Here is a 22,765-nt window from a genome sequence, read left to right on the forward strand (position 1 = left end):
GATATTTTGACTAAGGCATTGTCAAAATGGAAGTTCAAGTTCCACAGAAACAGGATTGGGGTGAGAGATAATCCCTTTCTTGTTGAGAGGGAGTGTTGAAAATAGCAACAAGAAATGCTAAATATAGAAGTGCAAAAAATAACATTGCTATAAATAGCATTTCGAGATACAATCCAATTTTAGTTAGTCCCTGAATTAAAATTGAGTACTAAAATTCGAATTTAATCTTAGTAGTTGTTTGAAAAATAAATAATTAATTCATCTTGAGTTAATTAGTTGGATAAAATCAAACATGAAGTCGATGTGAAGACATGCAACAATTTTCCCTTTGATTGAGGAAGTTATCCCTTAATTAAAGTGATCAGGATGAGTTGTACTTTGATTTGTAATTAGTTAGCTTAGTTAACTGAGTTAAGTCCAGTTAGATTAGTTCCAATAGTTTGTGGAACTGATTGTGAGTTCAGTTAGTTAATGCATCCATGCATGTAATTACTGCACTTTAGATAACTGAATATTCTCTCATAAATGATTCATGCATGTCAGTTCAGTGAGAGACCCAGTTGAGATCTGATGATGGGACAGTGTACTATCAATTGTAGGAATATTCCATTGAGGATATCTCTTGCATGAAAAGGAATTCATTCCTTGGAGATTACGCAGTTACTTCTGAGTTTGGTGAGATGTGTGAGAGGTCAATTCATACAGGTGGTAACCAGAGGACCTAGGAGAAACTGCGCAAGGAAATATGAGGCTTGGAGGACTGAGAGAAGGCATATGTTGTGTCTATTCAGTCTATGAGTAGCATTGAGGGATTGTACTAAGAGATGGATAGCTTGTGAGCTAAAGCTTTGTGTAATCCAGACATATTTCCACTTGTATGATAATACAGAGATTGGGGTTTTTCATTGAGGCTTTCCCCAGAGTATTCTTTTGTGTTCATGTGTGATTGATTTCTTATTCTCTGCTATATGTGTTCTATTTGATCTTGCTCAAAATCGATTAACCTTCCGCAAGTTTGTTTGTAGAAGTAGATCAAGTATTTTTCTTTAGTATATTGCATTATCACGTGATCTACAGTGGGAAATTCTACAATTGAATGAATCAATTTGTGAGTGTAGGCCATCCTTAGGTTGAGCTTGTCCTAATTATGTGTATTTTTTCTTATGTGTCAAAGAAGGGGTGAATCAAAATGGTCCCTTAGAAACATATGCAATCCCATTTCTTTCCACTTGTAAGGATTCCCACCTGATGCACATTGTTATCTTCAATACTATCACCTACCAAGAAGACCACACTGAAAATTGTGTGTGAATTGAGCCACAGATCCATAGGTACCTTTTACAGTTCCATTGTTGGGAAATCAATCAATTCAATAACACTGAAACACACATCAAAAGTAGCAGGGAGGCAATGCTTAGGAGCTCTTTGATACTCCATCAATATATAAATCACCTTGGATTTTATAGCCACTTACTAAGATAATTCTAATACACAAGTGAAGTAACAAATTTGATTCTGAAACCCCCTCTGTGAATGTACACAAGCACTAGGACTCTGCCTTTTCCATCCTTGGCCTCTAGTGCAAGGGAGGTAGAGACAAACAAGACATATGCTTGAGGATCAATTACTATGTTTTTGGATGCCACTCCTTGATATTACAACGTAGTATGAAGGGGATATAAAAAATCTTCTCTCTCACTTTCAGCCATACATAAAATATTTCAATATCCATAAAGTAACATAATTTTATAACAAATTCAGAGGGAAAACAAGTAATAAAAATTTCATATTTTCTCTTTTAAATGTTAAAAATATATAATTCTTAATTTTCCAATAAAGAACATAAATAAATTATTTGAATATCAAAGTCAAAATTTATATTAATATCAACTTCATAGAGAAGGACCATAGTAAAATATCTCAATCCACAAAGAGAATAAGTAAAAAAAAAATTGATAAGAATAATAAAAGGGAGGTGTAATTCACTTAAATTTTTAATATAAAATTAATATGTTATATTTAAAATAATAATAATAATAATAGTATTAAAAAAAATTCAGTGTAGGTCATAAATAAAAAATTTCAATATGTAATGTTAATTTTTTTTAACATGCATTCAAAAATATATTAATAACATAAAATCATTTTAGTGTATACAATGCAGTTTATAAATAAAATATTTCACTAAAAATTGTGGTTTTCACCTCAAAAGTTTTCATCCTTATGCATGGACTTAATCCTCAACATTTATGATACAATAGTGAGTTAAATGAATTTATGTTCATTTTTTATATATATGCCACATGTCAATTTCATACTGAGCATGAAAATAATTAAGATCTCCCTCACACTAAGTAGTACAACATTAAATATTTGACCATAATTTTTTTAGTTTCAATTACTTTATTTATTGATATTAAAATAATTTATTTATATTCTACTATTTATTTTTTTAATGATGGAAATTGACTCCCACTTTATTATAGAGATTTTAAATTTACACATAAAAACTCTTGTTCCTATAGCACATGTTCATATCACATTTTTTTAATTAATCAATTTAATTAAAAAGACAAAAAAAACTTAACTGCTTTAAAAATAAATTTCACCTTTTAATTTGTGCCAACTATTAATAATATTTTAAAATATTCCATAAAAATCAAATCACTATGATTCAATAATTCAATTAAAATAATAAAAATCCTATTTCAAATATACATAATTAATATAAATATATTTATTTAAATTAAAAATATATATATTATTAATTTTTCAAAAAAAAAAAATTATATTTTATATCGTAACATCACATCTTCTTCTTCTCCATACCACTGAATTGTAAAAACCACATTTCAAAAATCATTATTGTATTTTATGATATAATTTTCTAAAAGATATGGTTTTTTTTTTATCGGTAAAGACTAATTCTATTAAGTAAAATATAGTACAATCAAGAGAAGCAAGAGACCGACAGACCGGAAATGATGGATCCATCAACCTCGGTCCTGGAGGAAGGAATCAATCTCACAGCTACATCAAAGTAATTTGAGAGTAAAGACTGACTCTTTTCTACAAGATGTGTATTAGAATGACATGACTCTCTGCTAAAAGATATGGTGTATTAGAATGATATTATCGTCACATATTTGTAATATATTTTTAACGGTTCAATTCACTCCCATATTGGATTTTTTAAAGTTTGATAATATAATTTTAAAGTAAATTTGATATTTATTTATTTAAAATGTGTTTTTAAATATATAAATAAATTTAATATTTTAGAAATTTAAGTTGTATATTTAAAATTAAATAAAAAAAATTAATAACTAAATTATTTTATATAGTAATTTTATTTGTGTTTATATTTTTTACTAAAAAAAATTATAATTATAATTATAATAATCTACAGTTATATAAGTCATATAAGTAGTAGGACAATAAAATAAAACATAGTTTAAAGAATTCACAAATTAGTTTTTTGGAAAATAATAGAAATTATGGTAAGATAATGATAAATTTCAGTAGATTTTTTTGAAATTTTGGGTTATAACTGTTAAACTTTAAAATTTTAAGTGTCGTAAAAGTTTTTAATGATGCTGAACTCATTTCCACCATAAAAACAATTCAAACACTCCAAGCATTCTGATTTTTGAATTTTTTTTACTAAATCCTGACCAAAAATATACCATCCAAACTAGTTTATAACCTCTGCATAACCTCTACAGACAACTAATTTGTTTAATCTTTTCTACACTTTAAAGCAAAAACAATTAAATAACCCAAAGCCACATATATAGGATTTGCTCTTTATACGGAAAGATTCTGTGAGCTGTTAGACTAATCAGAGGAGAAATGCATGAAATCCGAAATACGTTTCAACATGATGGGCGCATTCTCAGAATTGGGATTGATGAGATGGAACACGTGGCCTTCGCCTTCCGTCATCACCAAATCGGCATCTTTGCCTGCCTTCTTTAAAGCTTCGTAGTACGAAACAGCGCGACCTGTCAGCAGATCCTTCTCTGCCACGAATACAACCATTCGTTCGTACACCAGAGTCGACAGATCAGGAGAACGGAGTCCCATCGGGTTAGAAAAGGGGTGGTCCATATCGGCTCCTGCAGGGAGGACGATGCTCCATAGTGCATACGACATCTTTTTAAAACCCTCCGCCACCGCCCCCGTGCCTTCGATTCGTTCTTCTGCGTCAAAGAAGGGGTGAACCAGAATGGCCCCTTGGAAACGCAGGCCATCCCAATTCCTTCCACTCGCAAGTATTCCCATCTGATGCACGATGTTGGCTCCGGCACTGTCACCTGCCACGAACACCTTGCTAAAATTTGCGTGCGAAGCGAGCCACGGTTCGACAGACACCCCATCCAACGCCTCTGCTTGACGGTCAAGCCATTCAAGAACACTGAAACAATCGTCATAAGCCGCAGGGAGGCGATGCTCAGGAGCTCTACGGTACTCCACCGATATACAAATCACCTTGGCTTCTGTAGCCACTTTATTAAGATAACTGTGATACACAGGTGAAGCAGCGGATTCGACGCAGAAACCCCCTCCGTGAACATAAACAAGCAGTGGCAATTTTTCAATTCCATCAGTCACATGGAGACGAGGGAGGTAGATACGGACGAAGACGCCTGTTTCAGCATCGATGACCACGTCTTTGGATGCCACTCCTTGCAAGTCATCAGATTCGATCTCTGGTGAAGGGGGAACCGTACCCCGATCGAGTAAGCGTTCAACCGCTCCGCCTTCATAGATTCTCAAAAAACCAGGAATCTCAACAACGATAGATAAGCGCGACGGCGACTCCATAGGTGTTGGGCCGTAGGCGACGGGCAAAAAAAAGTACGCGAGGTCGAAAAAATTCCCGCAGACACGCAGTTCCAAGTTCGAAAGCCCGGGCACATTGTATTTAAAACTGTGGATACTATCCATTGTTGACCAGGGTTGCGGAATTGAAATGCCAAGTGGGCCCACAGACGTTGCGCAAAATCGCTAAATTTAAAGGAGTTTTGGCAAAAAGGACAGGCATCGCCGGACTGCGACGCTCCTCCACTGATTCATGCACGCAAGAAGTATCGACAACGACAGTTAATCCACGTACGTATGCACTGACGTTGCGGTCGAAGGAGGTGGCTTTTTGGCTTTGTCAGATTGCCATATGATGTGGTTCTCGTGTTGTTTAAATTATATTTTTAAATGTAAAATTGAATTCAATGTACATATACATATATTTGATGTATATATATTTATATATATACGATACATCAAATGACTTCCTAACTCCTACTTTTCTGGTACATATAAATACATGATACACTAGATACACATGTATGATACACTAAATTGTGATGTTCTGGTTGATATTTGTTTTAATATTATTACTTGAATGCTATGAAATTGTATAATGTTCACATACATTTTACTTTCATTTTACTTTTTCATCTCTTATTAAAATAAACAATAAATCAACATCACTTCCTAATTCCACTTATCTTGCACATATGAATATATGACGCACTAAATTGTGATGTTTTTGTTCATATTTGTTTTAATATTATTATATTTTTTTATTAGTTGAAAGCTAAAATTATAGTAATCCATTTTAATATTGATTTTATATTAATTATTTTTTTAATTATAATAATTGCATTTATTATATTATGTTATAATAGCAATATATGTTATTTATTTTTTAATTATTAAATTTTATTTATTTATTATATTGTTGGTAGATAGATCAAAGTGTTCTTAAGCAATTGCAAGTCAGACTCTAATTTTTTTTTTAGTTTTTATAGAATTTTTTAATTTTATGATTATATAGAGGTAGAATAACTCATTTTTAGAGTTTTGAAGATTATTATTTAGAAAAAAACAAAAAACCCAAAAAAATATTAAAGCGTTCGGTTGATATTTAATATAATTAGACGATGCATAATATATATTTATAATAAATCATAATAAATTAATAAGCATATATTAATTATTAATATATATCTTTAATATATAATTAGTATTATTATATATCTTTAATTTATAATCTTAATTAACTAATATTAAGATATAAAAAATAACTATATTAATTTTAATATTACTAATTATTTAATTTATAATTTAATAATATTATAAATCAATGTTATAATATCAAGTAAGACTCTAATTTTTTTGAGTTTTTGCTAAGTTTTCTGATATTATGATTGTATAAAGGTGGAATAAATAATTTTTAAAGCCAAAAGGACTTCATTTTTATAGAGTTTGAAGATTATTATAAAAAACAAAAAAACCAAAAATATTAAATTATTTGGTTGATATTTAATATAGTTAGACCATACATAATATATATTTATAATAAATCATAATAAATTAGTAGGTATGTATTAATTACTAATATAAAATCACTATATACTCTTCTCTAGTTTTGAACTTGTAACCTCTTAAGAGGAAACACATGCTCTTAACCTTTAGGCCCACTCAAGCCATATATTAATTATTATTGAGCCTAAAACACTCTCTATAGCTTAGTATGGGAGATGTCGTGTTGTAACATTACATTTAAAAACAATAAAATAAAAATCACTTTAATCAATTAAAAAAATAATAATTACCAAAAACTTTTCAACTTCTACTATTACATTTAAAAATAATAAAATAAGACTTACATTAAAAAAATGATAACCAATTTTTTCTTTCAAATTTGACAATAAATAAAATGTTTTCATTTCCACTTTAAATTTACATCTACTTTATATAGAGATAAAGTTACTAAAAGTAAAAACATTCTAATTTAGTCTATAATTGCTTCACTTTTTTTATTATTGTAGAATCTAGGGGAGATGTTGTCCCCTAACATCACATTTAAAAATAAATAGCAATTGCACCAGATGTTGCAAAGAAAACACTGTAAGGCATAATTCTAGAAGAACAGTGACATATAAAAGATCAATGAAAATAAAAATTAGTAAACAAAATGTTATTCAAAGCTAGAAGATAAAGAGAAATAAATTACTAGGTTCTTCCTATTCCAAATGAATCAATTTCTGATTATTTTTCAGTTTTACAGGATTAACCATAGTCACATGAATTTGTAGTTGGAATTTTCAACTCTCGAGCATTCGTCAATATGTTTATATTTTACTATTGAGTATAACCAATCTATTTCAGCATGGATTGAACTTAGTAAAAATAAATATAACCTAAATTTCATGTGTAGGTGGTATCAATAGAGGCTCATGCAATGTATAAGACAAGATTGACATATTAGAGCCCTAATGTGAATGCATTTCGTGATCCTAGATGGGGATGAGGTCAAGGAGTAACCATAGTCACATGAATTTGTAGTTGGAATTTTTAACTCTCCGGCAATCGTCACTATGTTTGCAATTTACTACTGAGTATAACCAATCTATTTTAGCATGGATTGAACTTAGTAAAAATAAATATATCCGGAATTTCATGTGTAGGTGGTATCTATAGAGGCTCATGCAATGTATAAGACAGGATTGGTAGGATTGACATATTGGAGCCCTAATGTGAATACATTTCGTGATCCTAGATGGGGACGAGGTCAAGGATTAACCATAGTCACATGAATTTGTAGTTGGAATTTTTAACTCTCAGGCATTCGTCACTATGTTTATAGTTTACAACTGAGTATAACCAATCTATTTCAGCATGGATTGAACTTAGTAAAAATAAATATAACCGGAATTTCATGTGTAGGCCGTATCAATAGAGGCTCGTGCAATGTATAAGACAGGATTAACAGGATTGACATATTGGAGCCCTGATGTGAAGACATTTCGTGATCCTAGATGGGGACAAGGTCAAGGATTAACCATAGTCACATGAATTTGTAATTGGAATTTTTAACTCTCAGGCATTCGTCACTATGTTTATAGTTTACTACTTAATATAACCAATCTATTTCAGCATGGATTGAACTTAGTAGAAATAAATATAACAAGAATTTCATGTGTAGGCGGTACCAACAGAGGCTTGTGCAATGTATAAGATAGGATTGGTAGGATTGACATATTGGAGCCCTAATGTGAATACATTTCATGATCCTAGATGGGGACGAGGTCAAGAGACACCAAGAGAGGATCCTTTACTTGTTAGTCAATATGTCGCCAACTATGTGAGGGGATTATAGTTAACAGATAGTCTAGATCCTAACAAATTAAAGGTTGTTGCATGCTGCAAACATTACACTGCATATGATTTGGATAACTGGAATGGTGTTGATCGCTTCCATTTTGATGCCTAGGTATATTAGTTGATTATATAGACCATGTTAGGATACCAATTCAAAATTCATATATCCATATGTTATATAATTTATGCTCCTGGGGCTGATTTTGATCTCAAATATGGAATGAAAAAATTAGGTTACACAACAGGACCTAGAGAACACTTATAACCCACCATTTAAGAACTGTGTGATTGATGGCCAGGCTGCAAGTGTCATGTGTTCTTACAATAAAGTTAATGGAGTTCCAACCTGTGCAGACCCAAAGCTTCTCAATGGAGTTATTAGAGGAGAATGGGGATTGAATAGGTAATTTATAGGCTTGCAAATGCTAATTTTTACTCCATAATAGTTGCTTAATGGTGTCTAATTTCTATTAGAAAATAGTGTAGGGTTTTGATCAGTTGTTAAATTAGTTGATTTTTTGTTAAATTTTATTATGTAGATACATAGTATCAGACTGTGATTCAGCAGAAGTTATGTACAACACCCAAATTTGGACTTCGACTCCTGAGAGAGTAGTGGCAGATATCATGGAGTCTGGTCAGTAGTATGTACAAATAGTAGAAAGCTCTGCTGTGTTATTGATTTGTAAAGAATAAGTGGTTGGGAACTAATTAACTATTCAAATATTGCTTGTGTCTGATTGAAAAGATTGGATGTCAACTGTGTAAATTTCCTTGCGGATTATGGAGAAGCAATAGTGAAGGTTGGGAAGTTGAAGGAAGCCTTTATAAACACAACTCTACTCAACTCTTTCATTGTTCAAATTTTCCTGGGTTATTTGATGGCAATCCAGCAATACATCCCTATGGTAATCTTGGACCTTGGGATGTTTTTAGTGAACAACATCAACAGTCTGCCTTAGAGACTGCAAGATAAGGGATAGTTCTATTAAAAAACAATAATGGAGCATTACCATTATCCCCGACCCAGATCAAATCATTAGCTTTCATTGGACCTAACACAGATGTCACCAATATTATGATTGGAAACTATGTAGGTAGTCCCAACACTTAATTGAAACTTTCTCAGTACCCAAGCTATTCCATCAAATAATATTTTATATTTCAGTTGGCTAAGCTTAGTGATACAACTTAATTATGTTTATTGGTCACCCACATTCTCAATGTGGGTTGTCTTGGGAGGTAGGGAACTTACTAATTTTCATCATGAAAACTCATGCCATTATGATTTTGCTTATAATGCCTTGGTAACCTGGGCCCCTCCCCAAATTACCTCATAAAAGTACCTATTTCTTCAATGTAGGTTTTAGCCCTGTACAGAAATTACTTGCATATGAATTCTAAAGCACAAAAAATAAACAATGCGATAGCATAACACATAAAACACATATACACAGAGATTCTCCCCTAGATCCCAAAATCGGGACTATCAACTTGATTTTTCATTATGTTCCTTTCAATTTTACAATACATATTTATACATGCCAAAGCATCCAATACCATGGACCGAAAACCATCACGTCCAAAACCATGTGCGAAAATCATGCACAAAACCATAGGTAGGTCCACCCAACCTAACATAGGGTCCCATAGAGTGGGGTTATCTGCACCACTCAAACCCCCTGTGACTCCCCCTGCTATGCAATCAGTGCAATGAAGGGGGGGTTCCACCCCCCTGGTTAACTACGTGGGCTAGTCGTGGAAAAGAATATAACACAACCCAACATTCTCCCACTTGTTGTTTTCTTTCCACAGGGGGCCATAAGAAAGCTTAGTCATTTATCCAGCCCTGCAATGCCCATTGTTTCTCTACACCAAGAGAACTTCTTAGAGCTCACAGATTTTGTCAATGCATCTGCAGTATTCTTCAAAGTGTCCACCTTTACTAGTAACATCTTTTTGTCTTCTATCATATCCCTCACAAAGTGATACTGAACATCAATGTTCTTTGTCTTTGAATGATATGTAGGGTTCTTTTCCAAGAAAATTTCACTTTGGCTATCACAGTCTATCCTTATAGCTCCCTTTACTAACCCCATATTTGAACACAATCTCTGCAACCAAACTGCTTCCTTGCTTACATGAGTGGTTACCATGTATTCTACCTCCGTAGTTGATAGTGCCACTACAGCTTGTTTCTTACTCATCCAACTGACTACACCTCCAAATAGGTTAAGCACATACCTGCTTGTAGATCTTCTCTGATCCAAATCTCCAGCCCAATCTGCATCAACAAAGCCATGAATATCCAACACTCTGTCCAATCCTTGTCTTCCTTGGTAGCAAAAACCATAATCACTAGTGCCCACAAATACCTGAAAACCCGTTTCACTGTTGTCCAGTGCTCCTTCCCTGGTTTTGACATAAACATGCTCAATACTCCCACTGCATGTGCAATGTCTAGTCTAGTATAGACCATCACATACATCAGGCTACCAACTGCACTTGCATATGGAACACGGGACATGTCTTCTTCCTCTTCTTGTGTCTTGGGACACTGTTCAGCAGATAACTTTACATCTACAGGAATAGGAACCTTCACTGGTTTACTATCTTGCATATTAAACCTCTGTAATATTTTCTAGACATATACTTCCTCTAGTTTAACCAGAGCTTCCGCTTTGTCCGATCTCTTTTAGTTTCCATGCCCAAAATATAGTTTGCAGCACCAAGATCTTTCATTTCGAATTTGGAGGACAAATGGGTCTTCAAATACTAGATAATTTCCTTGTCATTTCCAACCAGCAACATACCATCCACATACAAGAACAGATAAATAACATGGTCACCAATTAATTTAAAATACACACATTGATCTGCTTTGCTTCTGGTGAAGCCAAGTCCTCGTATAAATGTATCAAATTTATGATACCACATCCTTAGCGACGATTTTAACCCATACAGAGACTTCTTTAACTTGCATACCAGTTCTTTCTTACCCTTCACCATAAAGCCTTCAGGTTGCTTCATGTAGATCTCCTCTTCCAGATCCCCGTGATGAAATGTTGTCTTCACATCCATCTGTTCTACCTCAAAATCGAAAGCAGTAGCAACAGATAAAAGTAATCTAATAGAAGTTACCTTGGCAACAGGAGAAAAAATATCACCAAAATCAATTCTCGACACCTGGGAATAACCTTTTGCTACCAACTGAGCTTTGTATTTCTCCACCTTTCCTTCTGCATTTGTCTTCTTCTTGAACATCCATTTGCTGCCAATGGGTTTCCTTCCAGCCGGCAAATCCACCAGATCTCAAGCCTCATTTTTGTGCAAAGATTCCATTTCATCAACCATGGCCTCTTTCCAAAGTTTTCCATCCTCTGAATCTACTGCTTCCTTCAAAATTTTGGGATCATCATCAGTAATAGATAAAGTAAAATTTGAACAGAAAGCAGATGGACTATACCTTTATGGCTGCCTTCTTTCTCGAACTGATCTTCTCACACCCGGAGTTTATGGCTCTTCATCTTCTGATTCCTCCTCTGTTGTAGAGTCTGATTCTTCCTCCTTAAGCTCAAACTCTATCTTCTCAGGTTCCTTTGGTTGGACTTCATGTTTAATAACATCTTTCACCTCTCTAAACACCACATCTCGGTTGTACACAACCTTCCTTGTTACTAGGTTCCAAAGCCTATAAACCTTTAAACCATCCTTATACCCAATAAAGATGCACTTTTCAGATTTACTATCCAACTTGGTTCTTTTCTCCTTTGGAACATGTACATATGCATCACATCCAAATACCCTTAGATGTGAAAGAGAGGGTTTCTTACCAGTCTATACCTCTTGTGGAGTCTTATCCTCCAACGCTGATGAAGGTGATCTGTTGACAAGGTAACATGTTGTCTCCACCACCTCTACCCAGAATTCCTATCCTAACCCGGCACCACTGAGCATGCTTCTTTCCCTTTCCGTCAACGTCTTATTCATTCTTTCTACAACTCCATTTTATTGAGGTGTATATAGAGTAGTCTTCTGTCGTGCTATACCACACTTCTTACAGAATTCTTCAAATTCCTTACTGCAAAACTGTCCACTGTTATCTATCCTCAGCACCTTTATCTTCTTCTTTGTCTGGTTTTCCACTAGAGCCTTAAATTCTTTAAACCTGTCAAAGACTTCCAATTTCTTCTTAAGGAAATATATCCATGTATTCCTTGAGAAGTCATTTATAAATGATACATAGTACACAGATGTACCCAGTGATGGAACCTTCACAGGTCCAAACACATCACTGTGCACAAGCTCTAATATTTGTTTCGTCCTCTTACCACCAGAGGGGAAACTCACCCGATTATGCTTCCCATATACACAATTTTCACAGAAATCAAAATCTAGAGAGATATTACTCATACCTTCTACCATACCTTTACCATGAAGTATTTGAAGGCCCTTCTCTCCAATATGTCCAAGCCTTTAATGCCATAGCATGGTAGAGATCACTAGATTTTCTGCTCCACTTTCAAGAACCACAAAACTATTTCACCCATCAACAACAGTGCTACCTTGCAGCTTGTACAAAGTTCTAATCCGAACTCCCTGGATCAATACCAGTGCTCCCCGAACCATCTTGCAGGTATCCTTCTCGAACACTGTTTTTACATCTGCATAATCTAGCTTTCTTACAGAAATCAGGTTTCTAGCCAATGCAGGAATATGTAGAACACCCGGAAGTGTTCTAACCCTTCCACCTTGCAACTTCAACTGTAATTTTCTGTGATCAATGATTCTAGCCTTCCTATCATCCCCTAAGAAGACATCACCACCATCGTATTTCTCATACTCGCAGAACCACTCTCTATGGGGAGTGAACTGAAAGGATGCACCTGAGTCGATCAACCATGCCTCATGATCTACATGTGGACTTGAAGAAACGAAGTACAAATCCCCACCTTCATCTGAGATGGTTTTCGCCTCTGCAGAAGGAGAATCATCAGATCCATTTCCTTTGTCAAGAGCTTTAGATTTACAATCCCTTTTGTAGTGCCCTTCCTTTCTTCATTTCCAGCACACCACCTTTATAGGTTTTCCTGGAGATTTAGATCTCCCTCTAGATTTAGATCTCCCACTTGATGACTTATCTTTGTTTTTGTTCTGGGACCGTCCTCGTACAGACAAGGCATCACGATTCTGGCTCTCCATATTTTTTCATCTCATCTCCTCCATGAGCAAGGACGAGATTGTTTCATCAAACTGCAAGGTAGTTGCATTGCTACCTATCGCAATAACCAGACTATCCCATGAATCTGGTAGAGAACACAAAAAACTAATGCACTTATCTTCATCTGAAATTTTGATATAAACAGATGATAATTGACTTACCATAGTATTAAATGAATTCAGATGCTCTATCACCAAGTCTCCATCTTTCATCCTTAGGTTATACAACTTTTTCCGCATGAACAGTTTATTCACCAGAGATTTAGATTGGTACAAAGTCCGTAACTTGTACAAAGCCTTCGCCGTAGCTTCCCCTGATACTTTCAGCAATACTGAATCTAAGACACACAATCATACTGTGCTCTTCGCCTTTTGATCCAACTTCTTCCATTCTTCATCAGACATTCCCGTTGGTTTAGTACCTGGATCTACCGTGATCCACTGATCTTTATCCACCAACAGATCCTCCATATTGAGTTTCCACAAATAAAAAATTTTACCATTAAATTTCTCGATCTCTATCTTTCCACTACTCGCCATCTTCTTTAACCACCATAATCAATCTCGTAGATCTCCCACTGAATAGGGTATACCATGGGCCCGAGCGCAACCCCTCGCAACAATGGCGTCCCCTTGAAGCTAAAACAACTCTGATACCAAATGTAGGTTTTAACCCTGTACAAAAATTACCTGCATACGAATTCTAAAACACTATAAATAAACAATGCGAGAGCATAACATATAAAACACATATGCACAAAGATTTTCCCCTTGATCCCAAAACTGGGACTACCAGTTTGATTTTTCATTATGTTCCTTTCAATGTTACAATACATATTTATACATGTTGAAGCATCCAATACCATGGACCGAAAACCATCACGTCCAAAACCACGACCAAAAACCATCGCGTCCAAAACCATGTGCGCAAATCATGCACAAAACCATAGGTAGGTCTGCCCAACCTAACATAGGGTTACCTGCACCCCTCAAACCCCCTGTGAGCCCCCCCCCCCCCCCCCCCCCCCCCACGCAATCAGAAAAATGAAGGGGGGGCTCTACCCCCCTTCTAACCCCTCGGTTAACTATGTGGGCTAGTCATGGAAAGAATATAACACAACCCAACAGGTTGCATCTCACATGCCAATTTTCAACATTGCAGTGCATCTAATTTTCAACACTACAATTGATGAATAACAAAATTATAAGTTTTCTCATCCAAATCTTGGTAACTCGAGGCACTCTCCAACTCGCCTTCTCATATGTCTACAGGTATACCATGTAGATACATAACACCTCTTCAAGGTTTAGGTAAATACACAACAACTATACATAAGCTTGGATGTGAAAATGTAGCTTTCCAGATCAAATTCAATACTAATAAGTGAGGCTTCCGAGGCAACATCTCAAGCAGATACCACAACGATAATCGTAGGAGCAACCCAAACAATAGAAGCAGAGGGACTCAGAGTGATCCTATTATTTCATGGACAAAAAGAACAATTGGTATTAGACATAATAGATGCAACAAGAGGAACAATGATATTAGTAGTAATGTCAGGGGGACCAATGGACATTTCATTTGCCAGAGATAATCTGAAGATATGCAACATTCTGTGGGTGGGATATCCGGGCCAAGCTGGAGGAGATGCATTGGCTGACATAATTTTTGGTCAGCACAATCCAGGTATATTGACATGCCTATATTGACCTTTCTATACTAGCATAGATTCATCTTAACCTCAAATCCATAAATTCATCTTATACTCAAATATATTGAATCCCAAGAAATGTCGAATTCCCAAAGATGCCAATTTCAATGCTTTTAGAACTAATTCTGTGAAAAATATATAATCATTGTCATAACTGCTAGCATGATGAAATGGTCAAATTCCTTCTTGAATTTTACGCAGGTGGGAGATTTCCTGTAACATTGTATCCTGAAGAATTTGCAATAAAAGTACCCATGACAAACATGAACATGTGTCGTGATCCTGCATCTAGTTACCCAGACTGAACTTACAAATTTTACACAGGGAAATCAGTGTACCCATTCAGCTATGGACTGAGTTACTCAAATTTCTCTCATTCTCGCGTCCACACTAGGGAAAACTTTAAGAATGGAAAGTTATCTTAAAGTTTAGAAATTTTGGTGAATATTATTAGCCCTTATATGTAAATTATTAAATATTTGGTGATATTTTCGTAAAAATATTAAAATTTCTAATGATTTTATATATAGACTCTATATAACCTTTATGATAGTTAAGGTAAAATGATTTTATACTATAAAATTTTGCGAAATTACTTTTAGAAAAAATGCAAATTTGTGAATCTTTTTTTAGGAAAAAACATGGAAATTTAGCCCACCTACAAATATTAGCCCTTAAAATTTTCCTTGGTCTATGCACCAAAGTTGGTTTCATTCTCCCTTCATGAAAGGGTACTTAAACCATTCCATGGAATGAACAATTCCTACGCTTCGGTCAAAGTGGAGAACACCAAGTGCTAGTGACTGTTCTTTGATATTCATGTGGACGTGCATAACATAGGTTGTAGAGATGGAGATTGTTTTGTGCTCCTATTTTCCAATCCTCTTTCTATTCATGGAACTCCACAAAAGTGCTTGATGGGCTTCAAAAACGTTCATGTTGGTGTAGGAGGCACAGAAATAGTGTATTTAAGAATTGATGTGAGCAAAGATCTGAGTATTGTGGATCAAAGTAGTGTGAAGCAATTTCTTCTGGGTTCTTACCTTCTTCATGTTGGTGATACCAAGCATTCCCTTCATGTTGAAATTGAATGAATATATATTTCAAAAAGAGTAATATCCTAAGTGGATTATTTTAGATCAAACATCAAAGTTAAATTTTTGAGCAATAACTCCTAAAAATTAGGTGTGGTTGTTGTGTTGTAGTTTAATATTTTGGAAGCTTGTGCAGGGTTGGCTAGTGGACATTGGTGGTGCTTCTTTGTTGTCTTAGCTTGGAAGTATGCAAGGATTTTTGACACCACTATAATTGAAAACAATTTGGTAGTGTTTAATGTAAGTGGAAATATGCAGGAGTTTTAGTTCCACTCTAATTGAAAAAATGGTTCGGTGGTTCTTTTAAACAAAAAGAAAGTACCATTAGTATTGGTTTATTATTGAAAAACCAATGTTCTTGATTTCTGTGATATAATGCATCTTTATGAAGTCATTTGTGTAGAAATTTTGAATAATATGACACTTATTCATAAAGATTATCCCGATTATACACTATTGCGGAATACATGCACAATACATAATCTCCTCTACATTGATCATCAATTTAGCAGCATCAAAAACAATGAAACATCAACCGCATGCACATATTAACACAATATGTAACCCGGGGAAAGCATAAAACTGAAAACCCCACACTATCTATATATTATAATGATTGAGAACATGTAACAATACATAGTACAATACTCCTCACAAGTATCCAACACTATCTCCACCTGTTACACACAAAACTAGCTCATATTCGAACAAGTCACGGGTTCAAATCTCCTCCGCTGCTTTGCCTACCTCTATTGCACAATGCCAAGTGAAAATCACGTGAGCACAGGCTATTTCACTGGGCATATACTGCGCAATCCTCATGGGCATACTCAATCCATGATTGTGCAAATCTCATGCACAACTGATAGTCACAACTCACCCTTTCACTTACCTCTAACACCTGTCTCTGTTGAACTGTCCATGCACTAAGTTAACTGATGTATTCTTCAGTTACTTTATGAGTTAATAATTAGTGAATTAATTAACAATCAATTCACACAACTCATCACTAGTGTATTCTCTAGTTAGACTGAATACAACTAGTTCAACTGAACACAACTCCATCAACTCCACATCCAACTCCACAGAACTCACATGCATGAGTTCTAACTGAAGTCCTCCATGCAATAGCTCAACTAACACATAAGAAACCACGTGATTCCTTCTGTCAGCTGCATGTGCCACATCCGTAGCTTGAACTGAAGTGCTCCAAGAGAATAAGATAATGTTTAGAGTCCAAATATTACTAAGGGCTAATAATATTTGATTGTTTATATTTTTAGCCTGCGAGTCTAAAAATAGACTCTGATCACTCCGCTTGAACCAAAAATAGAATTCCATCTATTTTTCCCAACATGACCAATCATCCATAAACAACATCCTGAAACTCATAGACCATGATCCATATGTCTAAAAATAGACTTTGCACCAAAAATACCCTGCGGGCCCACTTAGTGAAGGCGACTTCTTTCCACTAAGCTCCATCATCTTGTTTCATTCTCAACAATTTTTGAGAACAAATTTGTGATGAAATATGTTTTCCCTGAATGTAATGCAACATGTTTGTTTTTTTCCTTCATCAATAAATGAAAAAAAATGTCTAATTTCACCCCCATTTCATGATGGGAAATCCCCTTTATTTGATGCTTTTCAATTATTTTTGAAGTAATATTGGCTAAAATCAGATTGTTTTACTCAGTAATACCTTTATCTCTTGAGTTTTATAAGATTGGATCCATCACTTTTCTATGATGTTTTTCAATCATTTTTTTAAGATAACAGCGAATGAAATCCTGGATTAGTGTACCGTTTAACAATACCTTTAATGTTGGAGTTTTATAATATTGATTTGATCTATATTTGATAAATGGGAATTGCCATCTTCTAATTTTTAAAAAGAAAGGACTGCTAGGCCTCAAGATCTACAAGATGAGGAGCAAGGTACATGGGATAGCTGAAGGGAATTGACAACATCCAGTGGGCACTATGTTGCACATACTTGCTGAAAAGAATAAAAGATGAAGAGACAAAAATTGCACCCACTGTCTTCATCCCCTGCATCCACATCATGGCTTTCATTGTGACAATAAGATGTACAGGATTCAAGGTTCCAAAAGAAGGGTATGGTTGTGATGTTACCCTATGAAGCAAAACTGGTTCAATTTCTTCTCTTTCATTTCCTTCATGTTAGCAGTTGTTTGTAAGTATGCAAAAGAAAGGGTTGAACCATGTGATGTATTCTCTCACTCACATGCAGAAAAGAAGGCACCAATTCCTATCATGGAGAGGAAATTCATGTTGGTTGAGTGAAAATTCAATGGTATAAGGTGCAATGGAACTTCAAATTTCACACACGGGACAGAAAAAAGACTCAGAATTGTAATATGGTAATTAGAACATGAACAAAAGCAATGAACACAATAAAAATAACTAGTAAAACTGATATAGATTGATTACCTTCTTTCCCAAGTTGGTATGTAAGAGTTTTAAATATGTACCTAGCCTTGATGGGCATTATGGTGAACTCTGGACTGAATGAGGTGTAGATGCAAATCTTATGGGAACAAATTCTATTTGCAATGATAAATTTCAATGGTTGGAATAAATTGTATTTGCAAAGGAAAACCTAGGAAATATTTCTGGTGTGTATTCTAAGATCCTAAGATCCAACACCTGTGGACGTAATTTTTAAAATCTAAAAACTGATGTTCATTTCCACAGACATGAATATGCCTTGTTACTGCAAGTAAATATTTATCTTAAACATTGATGACATCCCTCAAAACCATCCAAATGCACTTTAGAACAAGTTTGAGTCTCACAACTTTCGTAACCCTAAACAATAGGTATATGCCTCTTGGTATTGAGCCTTGCTTTATCAACGTCTTTGCAAATATATGAGCAAATTTTGGTTGTGTCCTTGTGGAAATGAAGTATTGTCCCACTGGCACAATTTAAAACACCCTAGCCAAAAATTAATGATTTCTTTGTTTTAATCCAATTATGCACCATGTGTGAATCCACTTGGAATACATGAATACTCAGCAGTGATCATGCAGACACACAAGTTATAACTTAAAAATCAGATATATTGGCACATACACACTAAAACTTGAATAATTTTACTATTTGGACAACATAATATATAAATGTACATTCAAAATAAAGGTGCCTTTCATAGAATTCTATGCCCTTCATTCCAAGTTTTAGAATTACAACACATTTCCCACCCATTCAATTCAACCATGTCCGCTTATATCTCCTAAAGAGAAATGTTTAGTTCAATCCCTCCTGCACATTTGTACGCTTCCCAGACTTCCATCTGATACATAGGCACACAACATTAGATATGTTTTATTTAACTATCATGCCCACATTTTCCACAATGTTGACTTCTTAAACTCTTCCACTATTGCAATGCTAAATATTGTGAACCATGAAAAAAAAATAGGTTTAACTCTTTATAACAAAAAATTACTTGGAACAATTTTCAAGCTGAAGTATGAGATTTCAAAACAAACTTACCATAAATAAAAGGTCACAAATTCCAGATAGGAAAAATACAAGAAAGAGGGTGGAGACGAGATGTGGAAAGACAATAATATGACTGCAAATTATCCTAATTAATATGAAACTTACAGTCAGTGGCCATCCCTTTAAAGGCAATGCAGTTTTCCCTCGATTGGCACTTAACAATTGCAAAAGTGTGGAGTATTAAATAGTATCTTTAACTAAAAAAATATCAATTTATACTTCACCGATATCAACATTATAAATTTCACATATAACTAGTCCCTAATTGGAGACAAATTACCAAACTTGGGCTCAACAAACTTGGTTTCGAAATGTCAGCCCCAGGGAATCCAAATGAAGAAGGGTAAGATGCAGTTGATCTTTGATCCATAACTCCACTCATGTCACTCTTGTTATCTTGTAGCATCACATACCTTGTTGAAGTTGAAATTTTTGCCATAGAAACAATGTTTTACAAAATAAATAACATAAGTAAATGAAATTGAGACACATTGACCAATTGCAACATCACACGGAGTTGTCAATTAAGAACTTGTACCTAATGCAAACTATTTGAAATGTTTCTAGTTATATTGTGTTAAACTTTCCCGTATGTAAAATATGGGATCATGAGAGAACAATTGATTTCAGGCAATCAGATTATAGTAGCCACTTGAATAAAGTTGTTTGACATAACCTTTTCCACAAAAAATAGATATTCCCATATGTGTATGCCTACTTCCCTGACCAACCATCTGTGACCCCTTTCCAAGGAAGGGGAGTGACAAAGAGAATGATGCACTCAACAAAAAAATCATTCCCAAAAGGTTATGACATTGTATTTTAGAAGTAATTTTTCACACAACTCCACATTCAAATCAAGATTAAGTATATCTATTTTATGTATTTTTCTTCTATGATCAATTTTCATATTATAAGGAAATAACTCGTCTTCGCTTCATAGACTATATGAAACCATAAAAAATATTTGGCTCAAAAGTATCAGTTACCAGTGTTAATTCTTGAACGAAAGATGGATGATTTCTATACATCTGCATGTTAAATAAAAAAGATGTTTCTCTATATTCCATTTCTAATTTTCTTGCCACATTTCCAAGTGTTTTTTTCCTTAAGTGTTTGGTATGCTATGGTATGGATTCATATGTTTATTTACTCATATTCTTCTCTATTGTACAACTAGAAAATGACGCACATTGGCCATAAGGTTAGAAGCACCATGTCGTTGATCCTTTTAATAAGAGACCTTGTAGACTTGTGGTAAAGCTTTAAAAATTATAAATTTGGAAGAAGGATTCATTTTTCAACAATAAATTGAATTAAAAATGGACCACATATCCTATTTCCACTCATATTTGAGTTCTTGACCAGTTAAATTTTATTTGATCTTGCACTATCTCTCTCGCCACCAGCGAGCTCTACAACCCTTCCTCACTTTGGCTTAGGCATTTCATCACTGTTTTCTTACCATCTTAGCTCTATACCTCTATAAGAGGTAATGGGTTTCCAATTTTATACTTGTATGACAGGAAAATGAGAATATCAGCTTTCGTTATATAATTTGTCTGTAAAAACATTTTTTTTTTTGGCTTAGACAATATGAATACCATTCTATAACTGTGACTTGAATGGATTAATTATCCAAGTTAGCTTCGATGATTTCATAGTTAAATTTTATCACAACAAAGATATTAACTCACAGATGTTAAGTGTCACAAGTATAAATTTTCTATTTTTAAGTGTGAAGTATAGAATTTATTTAAATTTTAAAATTTTGAAGCATTAATAAATTTAAAAATATTAAACTTTGCCCTTCAAATTCAAATGAATCTATGTACATTTCTCAGAAGGGTACATCTTGAAGTGAGATTTCACAAAACTTTTGAATACAAATTTATAAAAATATATGGACAATGCTTCCAACATCTAGATATCAATATGATCCATTAATACAAATCATCAATGTAAAAGTTGCATAGCAGGGAAAGGGGGTTAGAATATATGTTGTGTGTGATAAAGGTTACAATGATTAAGGCTTGAGAAATTTGACAAACAAATCTGCAACATCCTTTACATTAGACCATCCATGCACTTTAGTGTTGGCAATATCATAGTTCTTGTGAAAAAATTCCACAAAGGGTATATGCCAAAACATTAATCAACACCACACCTTCATGAGAATTTGTCCAACCTTAAGATCGTGGAAAGAAACATGAGGAAACAAGAATTTGGTTTAATGGTCTCACTTACTTTTTTTGGGTAAAATATGATCTCCATCCCTTAACTTCAAAGAAAGGCAGGAACACCACTTCTATCTTCCAGATAAATAAATTGTGTTTTATCAACTGATTCCCCTTCTAAGGACTTTTGCATCATCTCATCTATTAGTTTTCCCTGCAACATATAACATTATCACCATGAAATATTTCTAAAACAATTATTTGCACCCAAAGAAGAAAAGTGAGATGAATGATCCATCAACTCTTTGGGTGTTTGTGTGTATTCTTTAGTTGCATTGTCCATTGAGTACAAACCATAGAAGCATAAATCCATCTAATCCCCGATTCAAATTCTTTGTCTCAGATTCATACAAATAATTGTAAATAATAAATATCATAATGTTGTATGTGCATATCATACCTTTACATCATAAGTTATAGATCCAAATATACATATGAAAACATCTATTGTTATTCTAGAGCACTAAGCATATAAGACCCCATTTTAGATGGGTGTTTTCTAATGTGTAACAATATAGAAGAATGAATACCTTGCACATATTAGGAGGGAAGAGGTTGTATCCATGAGGAGGGTCTTCAGTAAACAGATGAAAAGGTTGAATCCTCAATCTCCCCTTATCATCAAAAAATGTTGAATTTGTCTTAATCTCAGTGAAGTATTGGAGTAAGTATTGGGCTTGAAGTATAGTCTTTATGGAGAGCATATTAGAATCCCTCATGATTTGAGGATCATATCTGCAACATCACAACAACCAAAGAATGTTTGATTACAATAAAATAATAATTCTTCAATGAAATC

At 34.2% G+C, this 22,765-nt stretch overlaps 2 pseudogenes; one reads left to right on the forward strand and one right to left on the reverse strand.

Annotated features, from left to right (window-relative positions):
- Positions 1-3,775: 3,775 nt before the first annotated feature.
- Positions 3,776-4,909, reverse strand: LOC149239611 (2-hydroxyisoflavanone dehydratase pseudogene; annotated as a pseudogene).
- A 2,849-nt stretch (positions 4,910-7,758) lies between these two features.
- On the forward strand, positions 7,759-15,526 carry LOC149239612 (beta-xylosidase/alpha-L-arabinofuranosidase 2-like; annotated as a pseudogene).
- The last annotated feature ends 7,239 nt before the right edge of the window (positions 15,527-22,765 follow it).

The sequence above is a fragment of the Pinus tabuliformis genome, chromosome 8, assembly GCF_031772625.1.
Source record: "Pinus tabuliformis cultivar Carrire ecotype Pingquan chromosome 8, CPIR1, whole genome shotgun sequence".
NCBI lineage: Eukaryota > Viridiplantae > Streptophyta > Pinopsida > Pinales > Pinaceae > Pinus > Pinus tabuliformis.